The following is a 20259-nucleotide window of genomic DNA, read 5'->3' as shown; positions in this document are numbered from 1 at the left end:
ATATTATATGTCTTCAAGTAGTTTTGCAAGGCTGGAGTTTAGAAGGGAGCATGTGCTAGTGTTCAGAAAGTCAGAAGTAGAGTTATAGTATGAGAGTCATAGAATGTTATTTGACATTCTGTATTAAACTCATCAAAAATTTGAAGTAAAATAGTGTAGCTTTTGCTTATTTTAATTGAAAATTTATATTTCACTTCTGAGAAAAGAAAACTGCTATTGCACATAGAAGGCATCAAAACTATTGGTGATATGCTGTATCTTAAGTTGGCTGGTAGTGACATGGATATTTAATAATCATTACCATCCATCTATATATGGCAAATATGGATAAATAAATTAGAACTATAGATAAATAAGACATATTGAGTACATGGAATTTTCTCATCCACCTCCTAATGTGATCATTATGGAATATTAAATTATTAACCAAAAATGATTAAGCAGATGGGAGAAGGATTTTTTGGAGATGAGACATAGATGCACTGTGATAACAAAATAAAAATGAAAGCAAGGCTCAATGAGTTTGACAACCTAGATCTAAACTTTATATGGAAATTCAGTGGGATGGTAAAAGTGAAAACCCATTTTGAAAAAGAGGAGAACACCTGTTGTATCATAATATGGGTCATCCTATAATTACTACTCAAGGTATGTGACAGGGGACAAATAGGAAAACAGGCCAATGTAAAGAAGAAAGAGTGCTGAAACAGGAAGAGCCATCCATGATATAAGACCAGATTGGTACTGCAGATCAGTGCAGGAAGGACAAATTTTTAAAATAGTCCTGGAACAATTAGGTATGCATGTAAAAATAATTGAACATCTGTCTCAATATACACAATAAAATGTCAACTTTTTAAATACATGCAAAAAGTTGAGGGAAAGAATATAAAGATATTATAAAGCAATATTTGTATTTATCATTTGTTTTTTCTTTAAGAACAAGACACAGAAGTTAATAACAACCATGAATATGATTTAAAGAAATATATGACAGAAAAATTAAGGAGATTTGGTTAATGAAAGATAATACAAAAATTTTTAAAGCGACACTAACTGGTTAGAGAAGACTTTAACAACATATAAAAATGACAAAGGATATGTATCCAGCATATATTAACACCTTCTAGAAATCAGTACAAACATACAATCCTATAGGAAAATTGGGCAAGATAATTGAACAAGTACTTCATGAAAGAATTCAGTAAAAGAGGGAAACAGACTTTGGCCCAGTGGTTAGGGCGTCCGTCTACCACATGGGAGGTCTGCGGGTTCAAGCCCCGGGCCTCCTTGACCTGTGTGGAGCTGGCCCAAGCGCAGTGCTGATGTGCGCAAGGAGTGCCATGCTACACAGGGGTGTCCCCCGCGTAGGGGAGCCCCACGCGCAAGGAGTGCACCCATAAGGAGAGCCGCCCAGCGCGAAGGAGGGAGCAGCCTGCCGAGGAATGGCGCCGCCCACACTTCCCGTGCCACTGACGACAACAGAAGCGGACAAAGAAACAAGACGCAGCAAAAGACACAGAAAACAGACAACCGGGGGAGGGGAGGAGAATTAAATAAATAAAAATAAATCTTTAAAAAAAAAAAGAATTCAGTAAAAGAAAGGTGCTCAGAGGGAAATAAAAATTCAAACTAAAAGGTGATACAATTACATACCTACATACAAGATTTACCAAAATTTTAAAAACTTACAACATGATGTGCAAAAATGATGTGAAACAATACATACTATCATACAGTGACATTGGCACACATAATGGTGTAACGGTTTAGGAGTCATTTTGGCATTTTGTAACACAGTTGAATATCTGCATACAATATGGTTCAATGAGTCGGCCAACAATTTCCCAAGAGAAACCTGGGCATGTGTACACAATGACACATGTAAAAATGCATGCATACAGGGGAATAGTGGGAAGATGATGGAGTAGAAAACTCCAGGAATCAGTCCCTCTTCCAAAACAACTAACTATTAAACAGTGAGGAACCTTCTGAATCAACTATTTCAAAAATCCAGTCAGTGAACACTATGTAGCAACAACAGTAGAAGTGGAGGGAGATGCATCTGCATATCTCCCCTCTCCTTCAGGCAACTTTGTTTCCAGATTATTGTTTCCATCACTTTATTTGTGTCTGAATTCATTCTCTTCTAGAGGACTCCAGTAAGAGGATTAGGATCCACCCTGAATGAGGTGAGTCACATTTTAAGATACTCCTCACCTATATCCTGCTTACAATGGGCTCACACCCACATGGATGGATTAACATGCAGAATATACTTTTCTGGGGTACATAAACTTTGAAGTCACTAGACTCCTTAATTGGAAGTGTGTGAACAGGATTGGTCTTAAATTTCTTTGAAAGTTTGGTAAAATTCCACTGTGATGTAATATGGTCCTGGGCTTTTCTTTGTTCAGAAGTTTTTGATGACTCATCTCTTTACTAGTTATCTTCTACATCTTCTTTCATCAATATAGGTATTTTGTGTGTTGCTAGGAATTTGTCCATTTCATTTAGCTTATCTAATTTGTTAATACACAGTTTTTCATAGTATCCTCTTATTATTTGAGTGGGGTAATAAAAAGAGTAATAATGCCCTTCATTTTTAATTTTAGTTAACTTTGTCCTATCTCATATTTATTTTTCAGTCTAGGTAAAAGTTTGTCAAATGTACTGATTTTTTGGTTGATGATATATATTGTTTTTTGATGCTTCATTTCATTGATTTCTATTCCAAGTTTAGTTTGTTATTTCCTTCCTTGTGTTCCTTTTGGGTTTAGTTTGATATTATTTTATTGTACTATTTTAAGGATAGCTCTCTGTTTTGATTTTTTTATCTTTTTTATTTTTTTATTAGAGCAGTTGTGAGCTTACAAAACAACCATGTTTACTGTGCAGAATTCCAATACATCACCCATCCACCAACAACTTACATTGTTGTGGAATATTTGTTACAGATTTTGAAAGAACGTAATCAGGCTATTACCATTAGCTATGGTCCATATGGATTGTGGTGTCCACTATTATTAACACTATGCATTAGGATTTCACATTTGTTATAGTTCACAAGAGAACACACTGATATTGTACTGTTTACCGCAATCCATCTTCCAGCACATAATTCATTGTGTTATACAGTCCCATGCTATCCTCCTATCTAAAGTCTACACTCATTGGATACCACTTTCATCACAGGGTTGTGCTATCATTGCCCCAGTAAACTTTTGCACTTTTTCCTTAGTCCAAAAGAAAAAGTCTTGTGCCTCCCTATTATTGACAGCATTGATATGGTACCTTCTTTGACCTTGGTGCAAGAATATTACAGTATTGCTGTTAACTATAATACATAAATTACATTACTTATATTTTTACCTTGCATCACTATATTCTTACCACCTTTTAATAGTGGTGAACATTTGTTCTAGTTCAGAGAGGAAGATTCTTGTATTTGTATTATTAACCACAGTTCTCATTCACCTTTGGGTTCACTATGTTATTCAGTCCCCAGATTATTCTCTAGCATTCTTTCATTTGACATTTACATCCCTAGACTACTCCCTTTCAGCCACAATCCCTTTTTCTTCTTTTTTAATGTTAGTAGTCAGAGCTATCATTTCTCTCTCAACACTACCTTTGCTGAATCCTGCAAGTTTTTGGTACATTGTATTTTCATTTTCTTTTGCCTCAAGATATTTTCTAATTTCCCTTGTGCTATTTCACCTGTTGGTTGTTGAATAGTACATTGTTTAATTTCCACATATTTGTGAATTTTACATTTCTACTCCTGTTATTGATTTCTAGTTTCATTTCATTGTGGTCAGAAAAGGAATATTCTATAAATTCTGTATTTTGGATTCATTGAGACTTGTTTTGTGACTTAATACATGGGCTTTCCTTGAAAATGATCCATTTGCACCTGAGAATAATATATATTATGTTGGGTGAACTGTTCTATATATATGCCTAGTAGATCAAGTTGATTTAGAGTATCATTCAAGTTTTATATTTTCTTACTGTTTTGTCAAAAATTCTATCTATTGTGGAAAATGGCATGTTAAAGTCTCCAACTCTTAATATAGAACCAACATTTCTCCCTTCAAACCTGTATTTCTTTTATATATTTTGGTGCTTTGCTCTTAGGTGCATATATGTTTATTATTGTTGAGTCTTCTTGCTGAGTTGACTTCTTTATCTGTATATAATAGCCATCTTTGTCTATTGTAACAGTTTTATGCTTAAAATCTATTTTATTATAACTACTCCAGCTCTTATTTTTACTTGCATGGTATGTTTTATTCTATCCTTTCACTTCCAATCTACTTATATTTTTAAATTATAAGGTGAGTCTTTTGTAAGCACTGTATTTGGGCATGCTATTTTATCCATTTTGCTAATCTCTGCCTTTTGACTGGAGAGTTTAATCCATTTATATTTAAAGTAACTATTGATAATGCAGGACTTTCTTCCACCATTTTGCTAGTTTTTTTCTTTATTTTTTAATTAAAAAAGATACTTAGATTACATAAATATTACATAAAAAAATATAAAAGATTCCTATATGCCCTACTCCCAACCACTCCCACATTTTCCTACATTAACAACATCCTTCATTAGTGTGGTACATTTGTTAAAATTGATGAACACATTTTGGATCACTGCCACTAAACATGGATTATAGCATACATTGTAGTTTACACTCTCTCTTGCACAATTCTGTCAGTTAAGAAAAGTCTTTGTAAGTCTTTTAACTATTTTGTCCCTCAATTCTTCCATTAATGTTAACTTTCATACTCATTTGGCTTTTTGTATTATTCCATAATATATACCTTCTCATTTCTTCATGGGTTTATTTTTCATATATTTTTCTGTGGTTACCATGGGTTAAAGTTTAGCACCCTAACTATGTAACTGTCATATTTGATTTGAAAACAATTTGACATCCATATCATACTGATACAGTGTTCCTATACCTCACTATTCCCCTACCTTTTTTTGGTACTCATTACAAATTATTTCATTGTACATTAAAATATATATATATATATATATATATATATACCATTACATTCTTTGCATTTGCATTTTGACACCTTTAGTGTGTGAAAAGAGTAGTTACATACTAAAAATACAATATAATATTCTTTTATAGTTATCCATATTGTTAGTTTTATCTAATGCCTTTATTCTTTATGTCACATTGAACTACTGTCTAGTTTCTTTTTCTTTCAGTCTGTATAACTCCCTTTAGCATTGCTTGTAGGGCAGTTCTAGTGGTGATAAACTTCCTCAGCTTTTGTTTATCTAAGAATGTCATAATCTTTCCCTCATTATTGAAAGAAAGTCTTTCCAGATATAAAATTCTTCATTGGTAGTTACTTTCTGTTATCACTTTAATTCCATGGCTCCCCAAAGCTGTACTTCCTAGACTTGGCACCATTCTAGCAAATGCATTCCAACTGTCTTCTGCAGTTCTAAGGATGTAATCTTTCTTTAAGTCTCTTCTGCCACTTTTGTTGGGGAAAGAGAGGCACTGGAATAATAATTGCCCTCAGGGCCATGCCCCCAGTGATCCAAAGTAGCTAATCAAAAGCAATGGGAAGCTTTGAGCCTTACCATACCTCCTTCAATTTTGGGGAACCAGGTTTCTACATCTCTCTCACTGGTACCAGCAAGGTATGTCGAGGGCTGGATCCCCACTGCTGCCTATGGTAAAAGTGGGGGATGGGTGAGAGGACCAGTGAGCAGAGAGAGCAATTTACTGGTATTTACAAGGGTTAAGTTTAAGAACGTGTTTTCCTGGGGAATATATAACTTCAAACCACCACACCCTTTAAAAAAATGGGTAAAAGGCTTGAATAGACATTTCTCCAAAGATAATATACAAATGACCAAAATGTCCATGAAAAGATGCTCAATATCATTAGCCATTAGGGAAATGCAAATAAAAAACACAATGAGATACCATTTCACACCCACTAGAATGGCTACTATTTCAAAAACTGAAAATTACAAGTGTTGAAGAGGGTGTTGAGAAATAGGTACACTCATTCGTTGTTATTGGGAATGTAAAATGGTTCCACTATGGAAGACATTTGGCAATTCATCAGAAATTTAAGTATAGAATTACCATTTGACCTGGCAATCACACTCATAGATAATTAGCCAAAACAATTGGAAATAGGTACTCAGATATTTGCACACCCATGTTCTTAGTGGCATTATTTACAATTGACAAATGATTCAAGGACCCCAAGTGTGCATTAAATGATGAAAGATAGGCATTATGTGGTATATTCACAAAATGGAATATAATTCAGCCATAAGTGGGAATAAACTTCTGATACATGCAACAACATGGATAGACCCTGAAGACATCATATTGAGTAAAATAAATGAGACACAAAAGGGCAAATATTGTATGATCTCATTGATATGAAATAAGTAAAATAAGAAAACTCATAGAATCAGAATTTAGAATGTAGGTTACCAGGGTGGAAGTAGGGAGTAGGGAGTCAATGATTAAAATATACAGAGTTTCTATTTGGGATGGTTGGTAAGTTTTGGTAATGAATGGTGATGATTTTTAGCACAACACTGTGAACATAATTAACATCACTGAATTATATATTTGAATGTGATTAAAAGTGGAAACGTTAGGCTGTATACATGGTAATAGAATAAAAGAGCAAAAATTGAAAACAAATAAATGCATAAGACTTTTTTTTTTATAAAAACAGGAAAAACTATGCAATATTGTTCCGGTATATTAAAAGGTGGTTAATTTTTTTTAAAAATGTAATTCCTACAATGCTAGTTGTCTGGTAATTTCTGAGCAAAGTAAAGCATTGTTCATTGGGATGGATTTGAGATATTGGCAATAGTTTCAATTATATGGGAGTTTGCTTGGTTATTAGTGTTTAAATTGACAATTTTTGTTCTATGCACTTTTCTGTATGCTTGCTTTGTTTACAAAAGAAAAAATGGTTAAAAATAATGTGACTGGAAGGGTAAAATTGTGCAGCCTCTGTGGAAAACAATTTGGTAATTTCTTAAAAGTTTAAATATAGAATTACCATATGATCAGGAACCATACTTCTAGGTATATACTCAAAAGAAATGAAAACAGCAACCCTAACAGATTCTTATACATAAATGTTCATATCAGCATTATTTAACATAACCCAAAGATAGAAACAACCCAAGTGTACATCAAAGGATGAAAAGATAAATAAAACATGCAATGGAATAATATTCAGTCAAAAAAAGGAATGAAACTCTGTACATGCCACAACATGGATGAATGAAACTATTATGCCAAATGAAATAACCAGACACAAAGGACAAATATTCTGATTCCACTTACATGAATGAATAAACTAATACATACAGGCAGAAAGTTGATTAGAGGTTATCAGGGACTGTGGGTGTAGAGGGAATGGAGAGGTTTTGCTTAATGGGTATGGAGTTTGTACTTGATGTGATGAAAAATTTTGATAATTGTTGGTAGTGATGGTAGCATAACATTATGAATTTAATTAATACTTCTGAATTGTACATTTACAGTTTCTATTGTATTTACCCTTTTTTTTTTTTCCTTTTTTGCCCTACTACTTCACCAAGTTTTCAACCTCCTTGGGTTTTCAAGAAAACTCTTCAAAATGTGGAGAAATATCTCAGGAGCATCACAGAGTAAAGAGTCATATAGAGGCTGCCTTATTCTCTCCCTTGTGCATAAAATACTTTGGTTCATTCAAACATAGAGAGTAATTTCTGTGTTTTGCATCATATATCATATTTTCTGAGAAGCTATTATGCCATGCAAATAATGAACATACCTTTACCTAAAACTCTTTTGTCAAGTTTTATTATAGATATTTAACGTTTCAGAGGAAAAAAGTCATATCAAAAAGGACTTGTTTGAAAAGTGATAAAAATTTTCAAGAGATATTGAGGTACTATATGAAGCAAGTCTAAGTCTTTTAAAATCTCCATGGTACCATACTTTTCCTGACCATCATCTCTACTGGATTCTTGCATGAGATTCATAGTCTGTCCCCCTGCTTCCAACATCAGTCCATATATTCTATTCACAACATAGCAACCAAACACATATTTTTAAAATAAGGCATACAATAACTTCAAAACACTCAATTGGCTTTCCATCTCGTTTCCATTTCATTCAGAATAAAATCCAAAATCCAGCCAGTAGGTATTTTGGGGACATTAAAGTCTTAAATGGGAAGTTAAGACTTAAAATGTATAGCATTAACATTTGGAACAATGGAAATGTTCTGGTAATGGATGGTGGTGATGGTAGTACAACACTACGAATGTAATTAATAGCTGTTAAATATATATCTGAATACATAAAATGGCTCTGTAGCCTCAACTCCTCCACCTCCAGCCAGTCCTGCCCAGCCCCCAGACCCTGCTCAGAGATCATGCCCACCACAGTGCTCCCTCCCCAGCACCAGCGGCGCCCTTCTCAGCACCCATGCTCCTGAGCACTCACACCTCCATGGCCCCCCATCTGGCAATTGTGGATGTTTGTGACCTGTGGGCTGCAGAAGCAGGTGAGGCTTGGTCTATCACATCCTGCCCCTTACAAGGCATGCAACTGGGGCAAGTTACCTGGAACCCCAGTCCTTTTGGTCCAGTGAGGACCAAAAGGAAAGCAGGACAATACCTATCACACGTGGTTATTTCAAGGACAAAGGGAACTAGGGGATGTAAAATATTCCTTTGTCCCCACAGAATGGGACTTCCCTGGGCCTCCTAACAGGCAGGGAGCCCAGGCCTGGGCTGCTCTTGACAACACTGGCTAAAGCAGCCGCAGAGGACAAGCACGCCTGGTCCTGGGGCAGATCATGGCCAAACAGCCAGACTTGATGCCAGATGCGTGCTGCCTCTGCTGAAGGGGGCCAGCCCCCCCCCCCCCACACACACACGGGCAAATGCCGAGGGCCCACAAGACAGCTCAACCCATCATTGCCCCAGAGGTCTCCACCCCAGAGCAGCTGGGCACTGGACTCTGGAGCCCACAGATGTTCAGCTGGGTTCCTAGGTCACCTGGAATCTGAGCCCTTTCCTGGGGGCAAGACACCCGAATCCCACCCAGAGTGGCCACAGTCCCAGCAGCACCTAGCCAGAGTTTTGACCTGCTGTGTGCCTGAATTCTCTCCCAGGCTTGACTGTGCCCCCCCCCAGCCTCTAACAAGGCAGGTGACAAGCACACATGGCACACACCAAGCACTCAGAACAGGCTTCCACTGCAGAGGCTGCAGCAGACATATGACTCAGAGGACCTGCGAGGCCCCTTTCATCCTTCATCCTGAGAGCCCAGCATCTGTCCCATCTCAGAGAGATGCTGTGACTCAGAGGTGACAAAGCCAAGCTCCTCTACCAGCAGCTCCCTCTGCACCTCCAGAATGACCTGCAGAATGACCTAAGCTTAATTACATGGCACAGACAACTGTCTGAGAGTTAAATTACTTCATACACTCACAGCGGTTCAAGCCTCAGGGGTCAAGCTGCTGCAACACTCCTGGAGGTACACATGCCCGGGGCTGGTGGCTTGTCCTGGGTGCTTGGCCACACTTCCAGTTCTCATCTACTCTGGCTCTAAGGGCTCTAAGCTGGGCCCTCTCTGAACACATTTTGAGCCCTTCTGAGAATTCAGGATTCCAATATCTTTGGCCTCCAAGACCTTTCATAGCCATAAGTTCATTTTTTTTATCCAGTGTTGACTGGGTACCTGCTGTGTAGCTTCCCCAGGTAAGACAGTGAGAGGACTCAGTTTGGACAGTACCTTAAGGGGAGATGGAGACAGCCTTGCTGACAGTGATGATGCCACAAATGCCATAAGGAGCAGAGAGTGCACAAGGGGAGCAGGGAGCACAGGCTGTGGAGTAGGGAAGTCTGCCTGGAGGAATCAAAGGAAGGTTGCCCAGGGAGGCAGCACTTGAGCTGGGACCTGAAGGAAGACTTGTGGGGGCTGGCAGAGCAGGTGAGTAGGTGGTGACTTTCCAGGTATGGGTGGGGGTCTTGTTTGTGAGGAAGAACTAGAGACCAGGTGAGGAGACAACAAGGAAGAGTGTGGCAGTCGGGTTCTGGTTTTAGCCTCCTATGGGTGGCTCTCCTCCCTGGAAGCAGCCAGGCCTTGCCAGGACATTCAGGGGCAAGCTCTGGGGTCAGAGCAAACTGAGGTCAGAGCATAGAAGGAGGGACAAGGGAGCAAGGATTAAGCTGAAGCAGCACACTAAGGCACCTGGCACATAGTAAGTGCTCAGTAAACACCTATGACATTAGCATTGTTCTACTGGGATGATATACAGGCCCTTGGGGGGGCAGGGTCTGTCAGGGGACAGGAGGAGGGACAGGAAAGAGGGAGTGGCTGCCTGGAGATGCTGAGCAACAGGTGAGGGTCCTGGAGCAGATGGCCCCTCAGACCCCTCCCATTCCAGACATTCAGAGCCAGGTTCCAGGTGGAGCTGCTGGACTGGCCTGCTCCATGAACATGTGCTGAATGAATTACTTGGGGGCCTCCAATTTCTGCTCAAAAGTGTCCTGACACTGAGCCACCTTGCACCCAGTCCCGTGGTCACAGCTCGAGCCACAGCCTCAGTGCCACCGCCACCAGAGCTGGTCGCTTTGTGGGTCGGTCTCTCCAGCACACAGGCTCCCACCACACAGCAGCCACCCTCCACATGCTTCAGGCTGCCCTGGTCTCCTCGTGCAGCCCGACCCAGCCCACAAAGATGGTGGACCATGAGCAGCTGGTGCAGAAAGCCCAGCTGGCTGAGCAGGTGGAGCGCTATGACCACATGGCTGCGGTCGTGAAGAACGTGACAGAGCTGAATGAGCCCCTGTCCAGTGAAGAAAGAAACTTTCTCTCTGTGGCTTACAGGAATGTTGTTGGGGCACACCGTTCTTCCTGGAGAGTCATCAGTAGCATTGAGCAAAAGACCTCTGCAGATGGTAATAAGAAGAGATGGTTCATGCTTACCGTGAGAAAATAGGAGTTGGAAGCAGTATGTCAGGATGTGCTGAGCCTGCTGGATAACTACCTGATCAAGAATTGCAGTGAGACCCAGTATGAAAGTAAAGTGTGTTACCTGAAGATGAAAGGGGACTATTACCGCTACCTGGCCAAAGTAGCCACAGGAGAGAAAAGGGCGACGGTTGTGGAGTCCTCTGAAAAGGCCTATAGTGAGGCCCATGAGATCAGCAAGGAGCACATGCAGCCTACTCACCCCATTAGATTAGGCCTTGCTCTCAACTATTCCATTTTCTACTATGAGATCCAGAATGCCCTAGAGCAAGCCAGCCACTTGACCAAGACTACTTTTGATGACGCTATCGCCGAGCTTGACACTCTCAATGAGACTCCTACAAGGACTCCACTCTCATCATGCAGCTTCTCCATGACAACCTCACTCTCTGGACAAGTGATCAGCAAGACGACGATGGTGGAGAAGGCAACAATTTAGGCCCCCAGGTGGATTGGCTGTGCACGCTGATGCTACTACTACAGTCTTTATTTTTTTCCCATGAGTTGGGGGTCAGGTGGGGGAAAGAAATGGAGGGGTGACCTACCTTGGGAGAAACCCATGAACTGTCCTATCTTTGATTGCCTCTTTGACATTTTTGCCAAAAAACCACTAGTGGAAAGTCAGGCTAGCTGTGCTGGTATTGGAATAGCATCCTCACACTGGCATATGGACTGTTCTGTAGATGAATGCAAGTGGAGCTGTCTTTAATTTAACTTATTGCTAGATAGGGTTTTAAGATGAAAAGAAAACTTAAATGGAATGGCCTTCATTCAGTAAATTCTGTGGTTCCAGTAAGGATTTTTTGTACATATGCTCTTAAGTTTTGGGTACTTTCTATCTCATCTGTTTTAGCTGTGCATTTTTTTCAGAGTGTACTCTACCAGACATGGAATAGTTTAGATCCCAAATTGACAGACTTAGAAATAAGGTATATTTATCCTATGGTTTAGGCCTTGCCAGTTTCCTGAAGTCTCCGATTAGTTGATGGTATTAAGACTAAATTGCAGTTTACAGTATATCTACATTGCAGCCATATGTAACATCAAGCCACTGACTGTATATTTTTCTTTGCTAGTGTTTTGTGGCTTTACACCCTTACTCAGCTTTATCAAGGTTAGTTTTGGTGTTATCTGTCTCCTGGGCCAAAAAGCTACTTTATGTTTTAGTTAACAGGTGCTTGGCAGGTTGGCTGTGGGATTTTTGTCCTTTTTCCCTCTTAACTTAAATCCACCACAAAAATTTTAACCACTTTAATAGAAATGTTAAACACCACAAAAACAGAAAACTCAGGTCTGTATGTCATTTATTGTGTTGGTATTTTCAAAGAACATTCTGATTTTTTAAAATGACACAGCTTCTTCCTCAGGGATTATACTGCCATTTCACTTTTTCACTTGATTTTTCCCACTGTACCTGATGTTGATGGCAGCCAATTGGGTTGTAAGTGCTATTGGGTTGTAGAAGTTGCATGGTCATTCTGAGAGTTTGTGGTGCAGTATGAAAATTCAGGTGCTAGAAGCTTTATTGGTAGGAAAATCCAAAAGGAAGAGTTATATTCATAAACATTGTCAAATTTAGGGATCCTTGTGTGTCAGTCTTTCTTCTTGGGAAAACACTCCCTCCCCAAGTAATTGTGTAGGAAGATAAACTAAAATCATTATCAGGTAATAAATACTCCTGTTTGACCATAACTTTTTCTATATATTTTTTTCTTTTAGTGAAAGCATAGATGTTGGAGAGTCACTTCTCTTGTGCAATCAGTGCACAATTTGGAATTGAAGGAAACTACATTGCTATTTCCACAAATTTGTTTTCAGTTAGCCCTAAGTCCCTCATTCTCATTTTTGAATCAATCTTTGTATAAACATGACTTGTACATATGCTGAGATATATAAAAAAACAGTAACAATGTGAACTCTCGAGAATTAAGTAATGACATTGGACTTGCTTTATTTGTTTTATGTAGGCAAGGAGAGGTGTAATAATTAAGGAAAAACTTGACCCATGTTTTTGCTAATACCAAATTTGAGCATGTACTTAGGAGATGGATATGCCTAACAGGATCCACAGACAGTGAAGGTAGAAGAATGCGATGACATGGGATCAGTGTACTCTCTGACACTACAGTTTACCCAGCATGACTTTCCTTAGAAGGCCCCTCCATGTGCTGGAGCGGGAGTCCCAATTAACTCCACCTGAAGAATCAACAGGAGAAAGCTTTGCAGCTTTTGTGCCATTACAGGAGTCTAGAGTAAATTCCATGGATGGGGAAAGATTGGGGGGTGGGGCAGGGCTTTCTTTCCTTTATCTTCATGTCAAGTGAGCAGTGTTGTGTCTTTCCTTGTAGCATTTGGAAATGATTTACTGGAATTGCAAAACCTATTTTTCTTTTAAATTTCAGCTTTGGCTCTGGCTGCTTTTTAGAATAATGCAAGATAAAATACTTTAGGGCTAAAAATGAAGAGGCCAAAGGGAGACTTGATATTTAAGCCGCTTGAATGGTTTCTTTTCTTTATTTTTAAAGAAATGCACTTGCCTATCATACTATCTCTATAGTGAAATGATTACCCCTCCATTACTCTATTGATACAATATTGTGCATGCTAGTTTGTATTTCTATATAGTAACTTGAAATTCATTAACTTATACTATAGGTGTTATGTATTCCTATGACAAAAATTTAAGTCTTCAAATTTTTTTAAGTTTCTCTTTTTTTTTTTTTAATTTAAATTTTCCTTTGGGGGGTAAAGTTTGCTCTACCAATAGTGATCATAACAAATTGATCTGTTTTGGATGTTGCTATAGTGACATGCAGTTATATATTTTGTTTTTAAAGGGGGGGGGTAAAAGAAACACCAGTGTTAGCTTAATCTTAATGTCTGGTGTTTGCCATGGTGAAATTATAACCATTACAGTGTAGGAGAACAATAACTATGTTCTCTGAATGAGCCTTTGTGCTTTTTGTCATGTTATGCAGTGAACTATTTTTAAGGTCTAATCAGTGATTATTTTTCCAACTCTGTGTTTCTCTAAGGAATTATTTTACACATGGACCATTCTTAGCAGTTTTCCTCAGTGACAGAATATCATGAATGTGAGTCATTATGTAGCTATCGTACATTGAGCAAATAAACTTACAGATCTGATGTCAAAAAAAGAAGTGCCCTGACACCTTAAGAAACCAAAGAGAGGAGGTGGAGCAAGATGGCATCCCAACGGACCAGCTCAGTAGGGTTGGAATCTTGCTGGAGGGCGCTGTCTTGGTGGCTTGCAAGGCAGGAGGTGTTTGGACATGGATTTGGAGAGGCTGCAACAGAAGTAGTGCTTGCTAAAGGTAGAATTGTGGGTTCTAGCACTGAGGTCAGAAGTTGTGAGGAGGCGGGACCCTTCCCCCTAGGGCTGGCAGTCACAGCATTCCCTGAACTGTCAGTAGTGCAGCAGTGTTTCCAAGATCCGTGTTTCCCAGAAGTGTGGTCCCCAGGTCCATAACCCCTAAGCCCCCATAGCCCATGTTCCAGATCCACATACCCTGAGTCCACAATATCCTGGACTTCCCTCTCCTGAGTCCAGCACTCCCTGAGGTACAGGATTACCCTAGCCCTCTGGTTTTGGACTGACTCCCTGATTCTGAGGGTTATGATGGGAGGTGCAGAGGGGCCGAACAAAAGTGTGGGTTCAATTTTCCAGGCCCCCCACTGCCACCACCCCCATTTTTTTTTTTAGCTTCAAGAGGCATACCAGCAGGCTTGGGGAGAGCCTGGGAAGAAAGGAGAAGTGAATCTGCTGAGAAAGCCCAATTTACCTAAATGCCCTGGGATAGGAAACTTGGTCTGGGAGAAGTGGGAGTCAAAAAATCAACTAGCCCTCTGTAGTAAACCTAAGGAAGAGGGACTGTAGGATGTGTTTTCAAAGCTTCCAATAGCATATTTGGGGTCCCTGGTGAGGTGTGGGTGCTCTCTCTTTGGAAATTAGGAATCACTGTTTTTTTCTGGTGATTTGGGTCACCAAGGACCCACTTGAATTTCCTGCTGGACCCCTCACACAGCTTTCCTGCTGCCATGGGAGGAGGGAGTTGAGACAGGGAGAAAGGGGGAAGGTCAGACTTCTAAGCATTTTATTTGCCTGCAAAGAGAATTCCTTGCTTGAAACTTTGTCTGGTCTTTTGTGACTTGTTTTCTTGTTTTTCCTTCCTTTTCATCCCCCCAGGACCTTTTCTTCTTCTTCTTTTTTCCTTTTACTTGCTTGCTTTCCACCACCCCCCTTTTTCCCCTTTTTTTCTCTTCTTTTTTATATTTTTTGTATTAGGTGCTGCAGGGAGTGATTCACATTTGCTGTGTTTCCTCATCCTAGATATCCTCTTTTCTGTGTGTACTGATTTTGGCTAATAATGCTATCCACTTTCCTCTACATCTTCCTATCCTCCATCATTTATTGTTTCTCTTATATTCTACCTCTCTTTTTTTTAGCCCCCAATTTTTCTGTCTTTTTCTGTCTAATACCTTTGTACTGTTTTCTGTCTTATTCACTCTCTATATTATTGTCCTTTCTTTTCTCTTTCTCTCTATCCTGACCACATTGTTCTTTTAATTCATTCTATATTCCTCCCCATATTCAGTTTACTGTCTCATTATAGGTACTCCACTTTTCTTACTGCTATAACTCTACACAGCTTACATGAGTCTAATATCCATTCTCCTAGATCTCATGGTTCTTCTGTTAACATTTACTATCAATACTACTATTATCCTTTTTCTTTTCTTACTCCTTTTGCTTTCTCTTGCCCTAATATTTTCCTTCAAGTGAACTTAGCAAAAACAAGGAAATAGAATAAGAACAAAGTAACAAAGAGAAGAGTTAACATTCACACAAAAACAACTAATTAAACCACAAGACTAGACAAAGAAGCTAATCAACTGAATAAACCTACCAAGATAAAATGATGACCAGACAGCAACAAAAAACTACAAACCAAACCAATAATAAGGAAAACATGGCCCAGTCCAGTGAACAAACTAAAAACAAGGAAGAAGACCAGAACATCAAACAAGAAATTAAAGTTCTCAAAACATATATTAGGGACCAATTTAATGAAGTGAAGGAAGAGATTAAGAATATGAGAATATGAGAGAATACAGAAGAAATTGCAATCATGCACAAAAATATAATGGATATGATGGGGATGAATAGCACAATCTAAGAAATCAAAAATACACTCTGAGCAAATAACAGCAGATTTGAAGAGGCAGAGGAAAGAATTGGTGATGTGGAAGACAGTACATCTGAAATCAAACATATAGTAGAATTGATCGCTAATAAGACAGAAAAAATCCAGCAGGGACTTAGGAACCTGAATGACAATGCAAAACACACAAACATATGCATTATAGGCATCCCAGAAGGAGAAGAGAAAAGAAAGGGAATAGAAGGGGTTTTGGAGGAAATAATGGCTGAAAACTTCCCAAACCTATTGAGGAAGATGGATGTACATGTCCAGAAAGTGCAGCACACCCCAGCTAGTATAAATCTTAACAGTTCTACTCTAAGACATACACTTGTCAAATTGTCAAAAGAGATCCATCACATACAAGGGAAGCTTGATAAGATGAAGTGCAAATTCTCATCTGAAACCATGGAGGCAAGAAGCCAGTAGTATGGCATAGTTAACATGCTAAAAGAAAAAAGCTGTCAGCCAAGAATACTTTAAACAGCAAAGCTGGCATTCAAAAATGAGGGAGAGTTCAAAATATTCACAGATAAACAGAAAGTAAGACATTATGTCAATAAGAAACCTGCCTTTCAAGAAATACTAAAGGGAGTTCTGCAGGCTGAAAGGAAAAAACAGAAGAGAGAGAGTTGGAGGAGAGTGTAAGAGCAATAATTTCTCATTTTAAAGAGAAATAAAAACAATATGTAGCATATATAAACCTAAAGAAAATATGGATAATGTAATTCCTTGACAGTAATAAAATTGAACATTAATGGATTAAACTCACCCATCAAGAGACACAGATTGGCAGAATGGATAAGGAAATATGACCTCTCAATATGCTGTCTACAAGAACTGTACCTTAGACCCAGGGATGAAAGGAGGCTGAAAGTGAATGGTTGGAAAACAATTTTACAAGCAAATAATAATCAAAAAACAGCTGGAGGAGCTATACTAATATCTGACAATTAGACTTCAAATGCAAACTATTGTAAGAGACAAAGAAGGACACTATATATTAATAAAAGGGACACTCTATCAAGAACAGAGAACAATCATAAACATTTAGGTACCTAACTAGGGTGCATCAAATACATGAGGCAAACACTGGAAAAACTAAATGGAGAAATAGATGCCTCTGAAATTATAGTGGGGGATTTTAGTACACCATTATCACCATTAGACAGAACATCTTGACAGAGAATTAATAAAGAAACAAAGACTTTGAATTATACATTAGTGGATTTGGACCCAATACACAATTACAGAACATTACACTCAAATACAGCAGGATATACATTCTTCTCAAGCACACAAGGATCATTCTCCAGGATGGACCACATGCTAGGTCACATAACAACTCTCAATGAATTAAGAAAGATTGAAGTTATACAAAAGCATTTCCCTGACCACAATGGAAATCAGTTAAGAACAGAGAACCAGATCAGGCACAAAGATATACATTTTAAATGACACATTCTTAGACAAGCAGTGGGTCAAGGAGGAAATCACAAAAGAAATTAGTGACTACCATGAAAGAATGAAAATGACAACACAATGTATCAAATACCTATGGTTTTGCAGCAAAAGGTGTACCAAGAGGAAAATTCATAGCAATAAATGTCTATATTAAAAAAGAAGAAACCGTAAGTTGCAAAGCAATAGGAAGGTCTGAAAACCAGAGAATGGAGTTTGGACTTGATCCTATAAGCATAGATCAAGTTACTAACTAAAGATTTTAGGCTACAAGGAAAGTCATGAGGAGTAAATGGTCCAAACTGAATAGAACTGTTACAGACTGGAAGGAAGAAACTGGAAAGTGAAAAGATCACTTACTTTTGTTAATGTACAGTGGTGATGGTAACATGACATTGTGAATATAATTAAGGCCACTGTATTATATATCTAAATGTGGATAGAAGGGGAAATTTGGGGTGGTATATACATTGATAGAATAAAAATTAAAAGTAAACAACAACAGGACTACACAATACAGTGAACCCTAAAGGAAACAGGACTATAATTAATAGGACAATTATATTATTCACAATTGCTAAAAGATGGAAAAACCTAAGTATTCATCAACCAATGAATTGATAAGCAAAATCTGGTATTTTCATACAGTGGAATATTATTCAGAAGTAAGAAAAAATCAATTGCAGAAGCAAAGACAGTGTGGAGGAGCACTGAGGATATTAGACTGAGTAAAGGAACCAGACACAAGAGGGCAAACACTTTATGGCCTCACTAATATGATCTAAATACAATGAATAGACTTATGGAGTTGGGACTATGAAATGAAGTTTGGTGGGAGATGGAATGTGGATGAAAAGGGGAAGATGATGCTGGTATATATAGAATATTTAATCAGGTAAAATGCATATATGGTAATGCTTGAACTTGATGGCAACACATTGTGAATGTAACAAACACTGATGATTTATGAATGAGAATGTGGCCAAAAACAGTGTCTAGGAAAATTAAGGTTAGAGGACAGCTGAAGAATAATATTGGGAATGTAGAACAATGATTTTGGCAGGAGATTTTGATTAATAAGATAGAGGAATGGACTTCTACTACATGTTAAGAATGTGCTGATACAATGGAAAAATATAAATTATTTGGAACTATAATTAACACCATTGCGATGATTTTCTAGCAAAAGCAAGGTTGATACTACATTAATGCTCAGGGTTAAAAAAAGACAGAGTTTGGTTTTGTGAAATCTGAATAGGATTAAGCAGTTTTTCTCATTTTTTAATACTGCATAATTATGATATTTAACTAATCTCTGTATCTTTATGAACACTACAGAAGCAACTGAGTTAGAATTTGCAATTAGACCAGATAAAGATGAGAAAGAACTTTTTAGGAAGACTGTATCCATAACTTGTTGAGCTGCATTTTTCTGTTATATTTTTCTGAATTTGAAATAAGGTTATAAAAAATAGTACAACGATAATAATATTTACTCATTGATTGTAACAAAGGTACCACACTAATGTAAAATGTTTAAAATGGGGGCAGGAAATGGGAACACTTTATGCATCTTTCTGGAAATCTACAATCTCTCTAATAAAAAAATCTTGAAGGCAAAGATAAATACCTCTTAATACATGGGGCAATGAAGTGGTACTAAGAATTTTAAAAAGGACAGAATTTGCAGAACTCAAGCAAATGCTGCATTTTTTAAGGCAGGGATAAGGTGAAGGATGACATATGAGTTTCCAATCCCAGGTGAGATTCAAGATCAGTTCCAAAGGGCAGTTGGTTTCACAGAAAGATAAGAAATTATATTTTAGGCACATTACATCAGACCACAGAGAGGACATTCATGTAAAAGCTACCAAAGGAAAAAGGTGGATGCTGGATTCAAACAAATTGATGAAAAACCAATGCTTAAGTTACAGATTTGTGGGTAATTGTATAAAAAGCACAAGTAAATGTGTGTAAATAAGAGATCTGCAAAGGAAAAAGACGAGTGTAAAAAGCAAAAGTAAAAAGCCTTAACCACTAATATTAAACTGAGAATATGGAGGAAGTGTAAAGGAGGGAGAAATAAGGGCCCAAGAGGATCTGAACAATGGGGCTGCAGAAATCAAGAAAAAGCAATGATTCAGGAAGAATCTATGTTATAGGAAGTTTTATTTTTATGACTTTGAAAGTCTGTGACTTTCTAATCACTTTGAGAAACAATGTGATAGAGTAAGAAGAAACACTGGATTTTGAATCACTGTTTTGACTCTTCTTAGTTCATTTGAACTACGGAATATTTTCACCAAAAAAATTATGTAGGTATAGATAGATAAATGGATGACCAAAACTTTCAAGTACATGTAGAAAGATTTACTGGATCATATCAAGGCTCAATATTGTAGCCAAGGGATACTTATTTCTTCTACCACAATTTTTCCAATAAAAAAATTCCAAGTCCTCTAAATTCATTCTGAGCATCCAAAAAAAAAAAACAAAACCACCAACCACAAAAATCATATTACTTAG

At 38.1% G+C, this 20259-nt stretch overlaps 1 long non-coding RNA gene and 1 pseudogene across 3 annotated transcripts in view; one reads left to right on the top strand and one right to left on the bottom strand.

Moving 5' to 3' along the window:
- Positions 1-20259, bottom strand: part of LOC139437973 (uncharacterized) — a 208276-nt gene that overhangs the window by 123674 nt on the left and 64343 nt on the right. The gene's annotated exons all lie outside the window — the stretch shown is intronic.
- On the top strand, positions 10758-11590 carry LOC139437966 (14-3-3 protein gamma-like; annotated as a pseudogene).

This window comes from Dasypus novemcinctus, chromosome 31, assembly GCF_030445035.2.
Source record: "Dasypus novemcinctus isolate mDasNov1 chromosome 31, mDasNov1.1.hap2, whole genome shotgun sequence".
Taxonomy (NCBI): Eukaryota; Metazoa; Chordata; class Mammalia; order Cingulata; family Dasypodidae; genus Dasypus; species Dasypus novemcinctus.
Note: the sequence above shows the minus strand (reverse complement) of the source record. Positions and strands in the feature narration are given on the sequence as shown.